General features: G+C 38.2%; 1 long non-coding RNA gene across 1 annotated transcript; it reads right to left on the bottom strand.

The window, feature by feature from the left end:
- Positions 1-4075: 4075 nt before the first annotated feature.
- LOC122162817 lies at positions 4076-9012 on the bottom strand. Its single transcript, XR_006169706.1, has 2 exons — positions 7380-9012; positions 4076-6175 (listed from the first exon to the last, which is right to left on the bottom strand). It is a non-coding gene; the product is annotated as an uncharacterized LOC122162817 (long non-coding RNA).
- Positions 9013-11190: the final 2178 nt, after the last annotated feature.

Here is an 11190-nt window from a genome sequence, read left to right as displayed (position 1 = left end):
CCCTCCTTGCAGTTGCTGTGACTCATTCAGCCCTCTGAGAAAGTAGCCAAAAATCGACGTGTGAAATGAAAGCTGAGTGACTGCCTCGGTCGACAAGGAACTCTCCGACACATCCAGACCCCCAGAGCCGGGGCTCCTCTTTAGTTCCAAGCAGCCCATGTTAGTCATGGCCACCACGCACCCCTGCGCACCATCCACTCCTGCACCATCCCCCATGACCTGCAGGAACGCTCATTCCAAACCCCAAATTTTCAAGACTTGAGCGCTTCAGGAGCGTATCAACACACCAAGCCTGCCCTCAGTCATGTCACGAAATGAAGCTGTCAGACTCGTGCATATGAAAGAACCATTTATCAGAAGCTGAGATCATATGACTTACCAAGGATCAAACAGAGCATAAGCGCACTAATTAAAGACCTTACCTGATAAAACAACTAAGAGATAAGAAAACCCATCAACTCCAGATGCACCACGGGAGTCAGCACTGTGGTGATGTGGTGGGACCTGGAAAGGACACCAGGCAGCAGCAAAACATCTCAGTACAGTTATGCGCATGATATTTCTTAGTCAGCTCATGCTTCCTTCTCTCAATGTGACAAACATATATTCTAACACATGCATAAAGAGATAAAAAGCAGCACAGCTGTCTTTCTTTACTGAAGGGGGAAGAAAAAAAAAAAAAAAAAAAAAAAAAAAAAAGCACCAAGATAGTGGAAGATTTATTTTAGCTTCTGAAAACGGTTCTTAAGCACAAAGGAGGGGAGGAAGCACAACTCCCACACTTACACAGCACGGCCACCAATGCAGAAGCCCCACCAAGTGGTGTGGGGAGGATGCATGGAAACAAACGGCCAGAGGCAAACCCTGCATCCTGATCCTGCATAAGTCAGAGCCTGTGATGGGGCTGTGCTCACCAACTCCAATTTTAAAATCTGTCAAAATCATGCAACTGATATTGAAGCCTTTTCATATCCTTGCAAGGACAAGTCATGAGATCTCAGGGCCACCAAAAGCTAGCCGTAAATGCATTCCAAACACTAAATGAACTCCAGATTCAGACTAAGCACTTAGTATATCCAATGGACTGATTTCAGTGGCTAAAAAAGTGAAAGGCAAGAAGTATGACAAACGCTATTTTATACGTCTTTAACTGTTAACCTATGATATTTATAACAATATAGGATAGTAGTTACAGGTTGGTTTTTGTTGTTTTATTATTTTGATATTTTAATACTGAACTGGAAAGTATTTTCACTGCCAGGAAGAACAGGAATTTTATTTTTTAATTTTTGGAAAAATGGTAGTCAAAATAGTGATGTAGAAAAAAACATTTAAAGCACCAAACAAGAAAAAAAGACTTTGAACTAGGGAAAACAAAACCGCAGGCACTGAGAAAAGATCTCAAATAGACACTGGTAAGTATCATGAGGATGAATTGCTGTAGACTAATTACAAACCTTTTCAATATGTATCTTCAAGGAAAAAGTACACCACTCCTGTTTACAACTGCTGGAGGGGAAGAAGGAGGAAAAGTTTCTTTGTTAAGGAGAGCTCCTGAGATGAGGAGGAGCCTGAAAAACAGAGGTCAAAACAGCTTTTGATCCTTGCATATGCTATTACAGCCCCCAGCAGAAGTTTTAGAAGAGTATTTATTAAACCATCTAAGGAGTCTGAGGAAACATCAGCCTCTGGGGAAGATGACCCTATGCATTCCTGCACAAACACTGCTAGTACAGACAGACTTCACCACTGAAGTTAGGCATCAGCAGTTGTTGAAACAACAATTATAAAAAAAAAAGAACAACTGTTAATTGTCAAAGCTGGAAATCACCAAAAACAAATCGTAACAGCTATCAAACCATAAGAGAAACTTGTTTAAGGCACTGAACTCAACACATGCTAATATTTAGCGAAGCTGTTTAAAGGCAAATTCACAGATTAGTAAATCAAAAACAATCTTGTTTGATGAACAATATTTTGGCTTGCTTGGGTGTTACAATTTGTTTCTCATTTTGCACATACTTTGCAAGTAAATGGTATCAAAGGCTCTTTGCTGACTAAATGCCAGCAGAAACCAAACTTTGCTGAAACACGAAAACTGACCGAGACAGCTGACAGTTTATACCTGAACTCAAACGAAAAATTTCAACCGGAATTTGGGCACCCAATAGAGAGCTTAAGGTGTGACTCAAATCCCACAACAGACCACAGTTGAATGGACACCTGTTCTTCCATGTGTATTAATGACTGAAAAGTGATAAGTGGGAAGGGGGTGGGGAGAGGAGGTAGTGAAATTCCAGTGGAATGACACACAGTGTTACTTCTACACTCCATATGCCAGTGCAACAGAAGACTTACCTGAGGGATCCAGAGCAGTGAATGAGGACTGGAAGCAGGCAGCTGAGGCACAACTCTATGGCACACCTGTGGACTGGGAGGAACCAGCAGACAAGAAAAGCGATTTCAAGTCAAGAGCTATGAGTGCATTCCAGTTACAGCAGTACTACCTAGATTTTCTGCTCAGGAGAATGCTTGTCAGCCAAAGATTTGCTGCCCTGAACTTGTGTCAGCCCACGGTCCCTGAGCCCTCTAAACAGGTAGAATCAGCTCAATTTGCCAAGAAGCTACTACTTCATAAGCAGCACAACCTGCTTTCTATGTACACTAAGAAATTTCCTGGAACATTTACCATTGCTTCATAGCTTGTTTTAAGGTGTTTAGGAAAAAAAAAAAAAAAGAAAGAAAGAAAGAAAAAAGCTTCCTCCCTCGCCAGAAAAAGCAGAACAGAAAAAGGGAAATATATCAAACAGCTGTAGTCATACACAGGGAGATCTGATGTCCTAGCTCTGCAGACTCTCATTAATCCTGTAATTATTATTGAAATTAAGCTTAACATCTGTTCCACAACCAAGTGAGAAAATAAAACGTTTCCACAGTAATAACAGTTGGTTAAAAATGCCGTGGGCAAGTACTTCCTTACATGTGGATCACAGCAGTGATATGTCTTACTACTGTCAGTGACATTAATGTTAACTAGACAGGGATACTCAGTGTGGAATGAGGCTCAAATCTGCTTTTGTTAAACCATTTTCAAGTGATTTCAGCTTATAAAAGTTACTAGTAGCAGGGGGTACACGTTGTGCTGTTTATTGAAGAAACACCCAACTCTGAAGAGATGGAGCTTTTTTCTTTAGGTGCCCATAGCATGCAGTAATTTGCCAGCAGGCATTCACTGCATGTTAAAGAGGAATTATCTGACTTCTTCCAGCTCCTTGCTCCAATTTCACTTTTGCTTTTTTGAGCAGCAGCAGTAAGAATACTTTCCAACACCACAGAAATACATGAAGCTACCTCAAGTCTGAACAGAAGGGTAAGATGTACTAGGAGAAACACAGCACAAAGATAATTAAGTCTGTGCCACAAAGCAAACACTTTTTCCAAAGCTATCACAGAACAACACTATACAAAGATCTCTCTGAAAGTAATACCTCCTATTTATTTCCATGGAAACTATAATAAATACAAAGAACATGTGTTATATGGTAACAAACCGTAATTAAACATTGATGGGAAGGTTCAACCTCTACAGCCATATCACCAACATCCACCTCTGAAGTGGGGGAGTCAACATAAAACGGGAGGCATTACTTTCAGAGCAGGCCTGTACATATCACAGACTACATAAGGAGTGTTATTCATTCACAGTATGTCAGTACAGTCATAATGCATACATCTATTTATATCTTCTTTAAATATTTTTTTTAATCAATGACAGCATCTCTTAAAACCATGTCAAAATACATTTTTATCTACAACAAATTACACAGCCTCACAAGCAAACAGACTTTCTTCAATGCCAAGACTGCTATACTTTGAATCTCAAGCTCCTCTCTGTAAAAGTTTGCTTGCGCTGCATCTCAAAGCTATCATGTGAGAACACATCCAAATTCAAAACAACATGCCACATAAGATTTTAAGAGACGCTAATTTTTTCAAAGATAGTTTATTATTTCATTAGAACATAATGTGTTAAATAGCAGTAATTCCAGACAGACTAGTCGATCCAAACTGTGAGTTGATGGAGTTGGTTATTTATTACCTGCTTCAAGACAAAGCTTGCCCTCTTCATTATTGTCTGCCCCATCATCCAAAGGAAGATTAAAAGAGACTCTGTAATTTCAGTTGGAGCAGGGTCAGAACAGAAGCACAATCTTAAAGCAAACAGTAAAATACTTCCCGAGCTGAACAGAAACATGAGCACCACTAACTGTTGTTTCAGAACATTTAACCACAGGTACTTTTGCTTGCTTTGTTCCAGGAAAGAAGATTGTACCCTATGGTGATTCCCATAAGATGAAAAAAGATGAGATACCTAAGCAGAAAAAGGAGTGTCAGATTGACAGATTAAAAGCACTCTTCAGCATTAACCCACTGGTTTTAATTTGTAGAAGTTTTGTCCAAGTTCATTAATAATGATAAAATGGACACAAATGGTTCACTGCAAAACCCTGAGTGATAAACTCAGTACAATCAGTGATACACAGATGTAGTTACATATTCAGAATAAGTTATACATTTTTCCCTGATTTTTCTCCCCTACTTGTGCAGTTATCACATGCATCTAATAGATTTCACTTCCTGTTAGGTTCTTCTTACAATTTTCTCAGATAAAAAAACAAATTTTAGCAAATTTTATTTTTAACTGGGATCACTAAAATAATGAACAGGTTACATTTCATGATCAGATGCAAAATTGCTTTGAGCTTATGTACTAAATCAGTGTAAACTACATAATTTACATATATTTCAAAGCTGCAAGAAAAAGTTTTTAGTCAACAGAACCGTTTCTAAATCAAAGACACTACCAGCAAATTACTAGATAAAAGTAACCTGCTATTGGAAAGATTCCTACCGAAATTACTAGAAAGCTAGAAAGGAAACAGAGATGCATCTTTAAATGATTAAACTAAGGATGAGGGTAAGAGTTTGCCATAAGCATGCAGAACCTCCTCATCCAGGATGTGTATGTCTCAACGCCAGACTTGTAAGGCAATTAAAGAAACGAGATCAACGAGACTTCAGTATGAAAATAGCTCAATTTTAAAAAGCCTCCCCTCAGAACGCAGTGCACTCCAACAGGGTCATGAGATGAGACACTGGGAGAGATGAGACATCGAGAGGATTCTGAAATCGGCTCCTCCCCCCTCTCCTGCACCCCTCTCAAGGCATTCAAAGCTACTGACTTCTTGGCTCTCAGTCTTGTCTTCTACAGGGACCGAGCCAGACGTTTCATCACTGCTAAGAGCAAGATAATTTGAGGATGGCAACATGAAGGAAAAAAAAAACACCACCACATACTGAATGTCTCCTTCTCATGTTTCACTACTGATTTTAAAATAGGAGGTTTGGAGAAACTTTGGCAGGAGACAGAGATTAAAAAAAAAAATCCACTCTGTGGGAACACAGCCTTCCACATTTACCGAGTAAACCAATAGAGCTAAATAGGCTCAGTGTAAGAGAAGTAATACAAATTAATTCAATAAAGCTAAAATGACACATTTAACTTAATGGTTTACTTAGTTCAGGGGAATAGAGGAGGTGCTTTAAACATGAGGCTCAAGACTTTCAAAGAGGGCCTGATGGTACAAAAAAAAAAAAAAAAGACAGGTGAAGGAAGCAGGAGCCAGAACGTTATGTACAATTTATTGACTTCTAACAACAACCCCTTATGGTTGCAGCAGCTAAGAACCAAATTCTATTCAAATTTAAAATCAGGAAGAACCCTCATGATAGCCATTCCATTTGCATGAAGTTTCAGACATACCAGAATATTCATCGTTGCAGCTGCATGACCTTCATTTTCTCAGAAAAATATGAGCAACTGTCAAAACAGCTATCCAACACTGATGGGAAGGTTGTGGCAGAGCAAGGGATTGTGAAGGTAAAAGTGACACCAAGTTCTTAGGCTAGACTTAAAAGATGTAACTGAGATATCTGTTTATACATGAACAATGTAACTGTACAGTCTGAAGCTTCACCTTCATGTACTAAAACTGAACTCATTTCTTTTCTGATTTAAAAAGCCTGAATAAACTGTTAAAACATGCAGGAATAAAACACAGCCTCTTCTCTAAAGCAGGCAGGATCAGTTAACAGCCATGTTGTAGATTTTTATCTAGAAAACAAAAGGTAAACAAGGTCACTTGATACTTTGGTTTCATAACAGAGAGAAGGATCAGCTGTTTACCCAGACTAAAAAGATACCATAAAATAGCTATACAAAGGTAATGTCTCTTCTTCCTGCAGTAGATAATACAAAGACAGCTAACTGTCCACACATTTGCAATATATGGCCAACAGAAGTGACCTCAAAAATAAAGAATGCTTTGTCCCCTGTAAACACCTTACCATTAAAAACTATCAGACACACACTGACCTGACATTCTGACCTTTAAAGCATATTTCAATTTCAATTCTATTTTTAAATTAATTGCTGGGAAAAGGCATGAGTCATAACCCTGGTTGGATCCCCCCCTACTGGATACTCACCAAGTGCTATGTTTGTTCTAAAGTTCCCTGAGGCAGAACAGGCTCCAGTATTATCTCTTCAATCAATTAAAAAAATAAAATAAAATAAAATAAAAAGGACCTTAGGGGTCAGCTCCCTAAACTGTCTGGGAATACTGGCCTCCATATCCACCTGTATCTCACCAGTTGGGCAAAGATGTTTGTTGCAAACATCAGAAAGCTATGGGATACTACAGAGGTCAGGCCTATAAAAGAAAGAAACCACACTTGTTCAGCTGTGTGCTACCTAGAGGCACCTTGTTTATGATAAGGCTGTTCCAATCCATCTGTCAGTCAAGTTAGCCAACAAGCAAGCTGAACCAAATGTAAAGAGAAATCACCCTGAAGTGCAGATGAGAAATACAGTGTCTACAATTGAAACAAAGTTAAATACATTAAAGACAGCCAATATTTGAAGGGTAGTACAGCCAGCCACCTGGAGAAATTTACTATTCAAATACTTGGGAAAAGGGGAAATAAAGTGATTAAGAACACATCTTACACACACTTATGGATAAAGTCAGCACCTTGTGTGGCACAATTTTACGCACTCACCAGCTAAGAACAGCCAAACATCATAATGCTAGTCAAATGGGTTGCTCAGAACTAAAGGCAAGTTAATAAAAAGACTCAACATCAAGAAGAAAGACTGTAAAAAGTGGAAACAAATCTATGGGTTATGCACCCGGTCATATTTTTATTCCCCATTCATCCGGGGTTGTGCAGTTCATTTCCTCTGAAGCATGAGATGAAGTTACACTCCACTGGCACTGTCCATCTCAGAGCCAGCCAGGCCCACAGTGCTGACTCACCTATGGAAATCCTTGGTACTTTGATTGGGCCCAGGCTCTTCAGCACAAAGACGCCTTTTAAACATCAAGAAATAAATCATGTCCAGAAAAAGAGAGGATGGAGCATGAAACAATATCCACAGCAGAATGGCCAAGCCAGAAACGAGGGGTGTCTGAAGAACAGAACAAAAGGCTTGTGAATTAATTCAAGAACAATTAAAAAAATAAAGCAATATGGAAACAGAGCAGGGAGGTACAAACAGGAAAGTTACAAATGGAATGAAAAGCTGGTGTGACTATTTTCACAAAAGAACAAACACACTGCACTGTGACAGAGTAACATTCTCATGTACTAACTTCCCATGCAACTAGTGATTTTAGTGAATTACAGCTGCACGACCATAAGAAATCACTTCCACATACTGTTGGGAAACTTCAAAAGCAACTAGCATGTCTGAAATCAATCTCTCTTCTCTTAAAAGTTTTACATAGCATAACACTGTAACAACCGCATGAAGTATTTTATATTAACAATAGAGAGGAGTTCAGACTGTAAGCTGCTCTGGGCTATGATTCATTCATGGCTCTCTGCCAGAAAAATAAATACATTCAAGACCAATGGCCTCAAGGGGAAAGGTAGGCCACTTTTTAAAAAGCACAGAGATAAATGATTTACAGAACAGAATACAGTTTAAGATTTCAGCCTATATGGATTATGAGGAAGAACTTCACAAAGATTTACTACACAGAGTTGAATACTGGCAGTGTATCAACAGATGGAGTAAACTAGGAACTATTAAACTGGGATTTGCAAAACTCTCCCTAAAGAGCATGAAATGACCGGTTATATTGCTGTACACAAAGAAAGTTCACAAAGCCAAATCAAGATAGGCAATGGGTATTTTGTCCATGCAAGACAAACACAGCCAGTTCACATTACAGGCAAACTCCGCAGTAAAGAAACACCTGCACAGTGAAAGACCAATCCACCAGCACACAACAAACAGTTTAAAGGCTGGAAGGGTTTGATGCTGTACAACATCTGCTGCAATATAAAGTTTAATTAGCTACTAACAGCAAGCAGTACATCCTTATTTTTCTCAAAAATATATATATATATATATATATATATATATTTCTTGATTAAATGCCCTTGTTAGCTAGCAATGTTCAGAATTAAGATACCTCTGCTGTACAACAGGAGCTAAGGTCAATTCATTCTTACACATCACATTGACTTATAATTGTAATTTTTTGAACCACTACTTCACATTAGCAAGCACCTTCTAAGACAGCAAAACCATTTCTAGATTTCTTACTTTAATATTCAGAACTTCATATTTTATTGGTTAATTTTAATTATTATATTTATATGTATTTATACAATAATCATATTTAATTGGCCAATGGTTCTACAAGAAAACTGTTCTCTTCAATGCTTCAGCAGAGTTACAACTGCATTTCATCATTTAGAAGTTCCTAGATTAACTGCTGCTCATTCCCAAACTTAGCAGTAATGAGAAATTTAAGCCTTTAAGAAACACTGAGCATCTTATAATCCATGATGCACTGAAAAGATGTTCCATTTAAAGCTCAGAAGGTGCACTTCTCAACTTAAAGAGCCACAAACTCAAGGTAACAAAAAAAAAAAAAAAAAAAAGAATTAAAAAAAAAAACTATTTATTCCCTTCATAGTGCAGCCATTTCCCAACGGATCATGAATGTCCAACAATATTCATACAGCACACCATTTATTTTACATTTTTAAACTTCTGTAAATTCAAGCCCAGTCCTTATATTTGTTAGATCCAGAAGGGAATTAAATACTTATTTAAGCAATGGTAAGTATGCATGCACTTTAAGTCAAGCATGTGACTAAATGCTCTGCTTGTAGGAATTCTCAACCAGATGTTAAGCAATCTCATGACACATGATCTCTTTCAACCAGAGTTTGCAGCAACAGTAATTTATGAGCTAGTGGTTTTGCATCCCGTGGTACTGTTATTTAACCAAGCTTTAAAAGCCCCATCTTCACCTTTACACAGGAAGAAAGTACAAAAATAAAGACGCAGGTTGTCAGGAAGGTTTTGCCCCATGGTATTACTTCCCAGTATGGCTCAAGATCTAAACCTTCACATAACTGCAGTACTACAGGGGAAGGGAGCTCCTTAAAATGGAAGGGCATCTCGTTTTGCCGCTGATCACTTTTTAATCGGGCCATATTGCTCATTCATTCTGTGGGTCAGTCACTGCTTCACCTGTGGACTACAGATGATTTTCTTCCCCTTCAGTTTGTACATTTTTGTCTTGCACTAAGAAAATTTGGGATTCTAGCTGGAATGATAATTATAGAAATGTAACAGTTACATTTTCAGAGTGAGGAGATGAATGACACAGAACTTTAGCTCCTAGCCTTAATTATCTAATCACACATTCAGTGGTATACATTGAATAATTTCCTAACAATTTCATGTGCAGTAACTGGAATTTCTAGAAGCAAAGTTAGCTGTTTTTCTACTTTCAGAAATTTTTTTCAAAAGATGACTACAGGAACAGAACTTACACACGAGAACATAATTTCACTAAAATTCATCAAATCTGACAAGGACAATGGTGAGAAAATGATATACTAAACCATTATTCATTGTAGGCTTTAATTTAGTGGGTTATTTGCATACTAAGCCCTCCAGTAGATGGTGGCTCTCTTCCTCCCAATAATACAGAGGACCATATTAAAAATTTACAAACTGCTGGTGTAAAAACGGGTCTTGGCTCACAGACCTTCCCATATGCAATTTTCCCTATTGCATACTTTCCTTGGAACAAAAAATAAAAGCTGTTGCCTCATTAGATGAATGTATCAGGCCGTTTTGACAACGCTGCACTTCTCACTTGGCAGCTAGCTCATTCAAAAAGCCATGGCTCCCTTCCGAATTCTTTCTCGTGCTGTTCCTGTGTCCAAAAGCCTTCTATCCGTCAGGGTGCATTTCTACCACCAGCATCCATATTCTTTGTTCTCAAGAATTTTCCAAACATACAACTAAGTCAGTCATTATCTGATTTTCTTTTAACTACGGCGTATGTAAGAAATATAAGAAATAAGAAACTGTATGACAAGTTCAAATTCTCATTGCACACAAATTCCACTTTGAAGTGGATACGGTGTACTTTGTATAAAGCACTTCTAGATTATCCACAAAGGATCTCTTCATGCAAGCAAAAAAAAAAAAAAAATCCAACCAAAAACCAGGGTTAATTTCAGCAGTGGTTAAAATGCCCTAATCTTTTTTTTTTCCTTCTCCAAATCAGGGACTTTGGCCTCTTAATAGAGATGCAGAATACCATCTACACCAACATTGGTTTGCATTTCTGTAACTTCTGCGGAACAGAGCAGCACCAGGACAGCCAGCCTCCTAAGATCACGAAACGGACATAAAGGGTTTTGTCTTACAAACTCTAGATCTACTACCAACTGATGAGCAGTAACATGTGAAGAACGTCCTATGACTTCAGAAAGAGACTATTCCACTTCAGTATTTTTCTCAAAAAAAATAAAAAAAAATCTGAAGATTATTCAACTTTTGCCATTTTAAGATGATCCATCCTCAGAAGTCCCCCCATCACTGATGCAAGCCTTAGTCAGTCACATTAAATAGTACAGTTTTTCCATATTTTTTACATTTATGCTTTGAACTGATCCCTGAAAACCACAGCCAATTTCATTCCAATAATGTTTCATAAAGTAAGATCACCGAAACAAGTGAACCTTGAGAAATACCTTGAGCAATGGCCCTACCAACCATACGATGCACAAGAAAAAAATATATGCTAA

The sequence above is a fragment of the Centrocercus urophasianus genome, unplaced genomic scaffold (genome assembly GCF_019232065.1).
Source record: "Centrocercus urophasianus isolate 14NV4802_14NV808 unplaced genomic scaffold, USGS_Curo_1.0 seq_22, whole genome shotgun sequence".
Lineage (NCBI taxonomy): Eukaryota > Metazoa > Chordata > Aves > Galliformes > Phasianidae > Centrocercus > Centrocercus urophasianus.
This window is presented reverse-complemented; position numbering and strand designations above follow the sequence as displayed.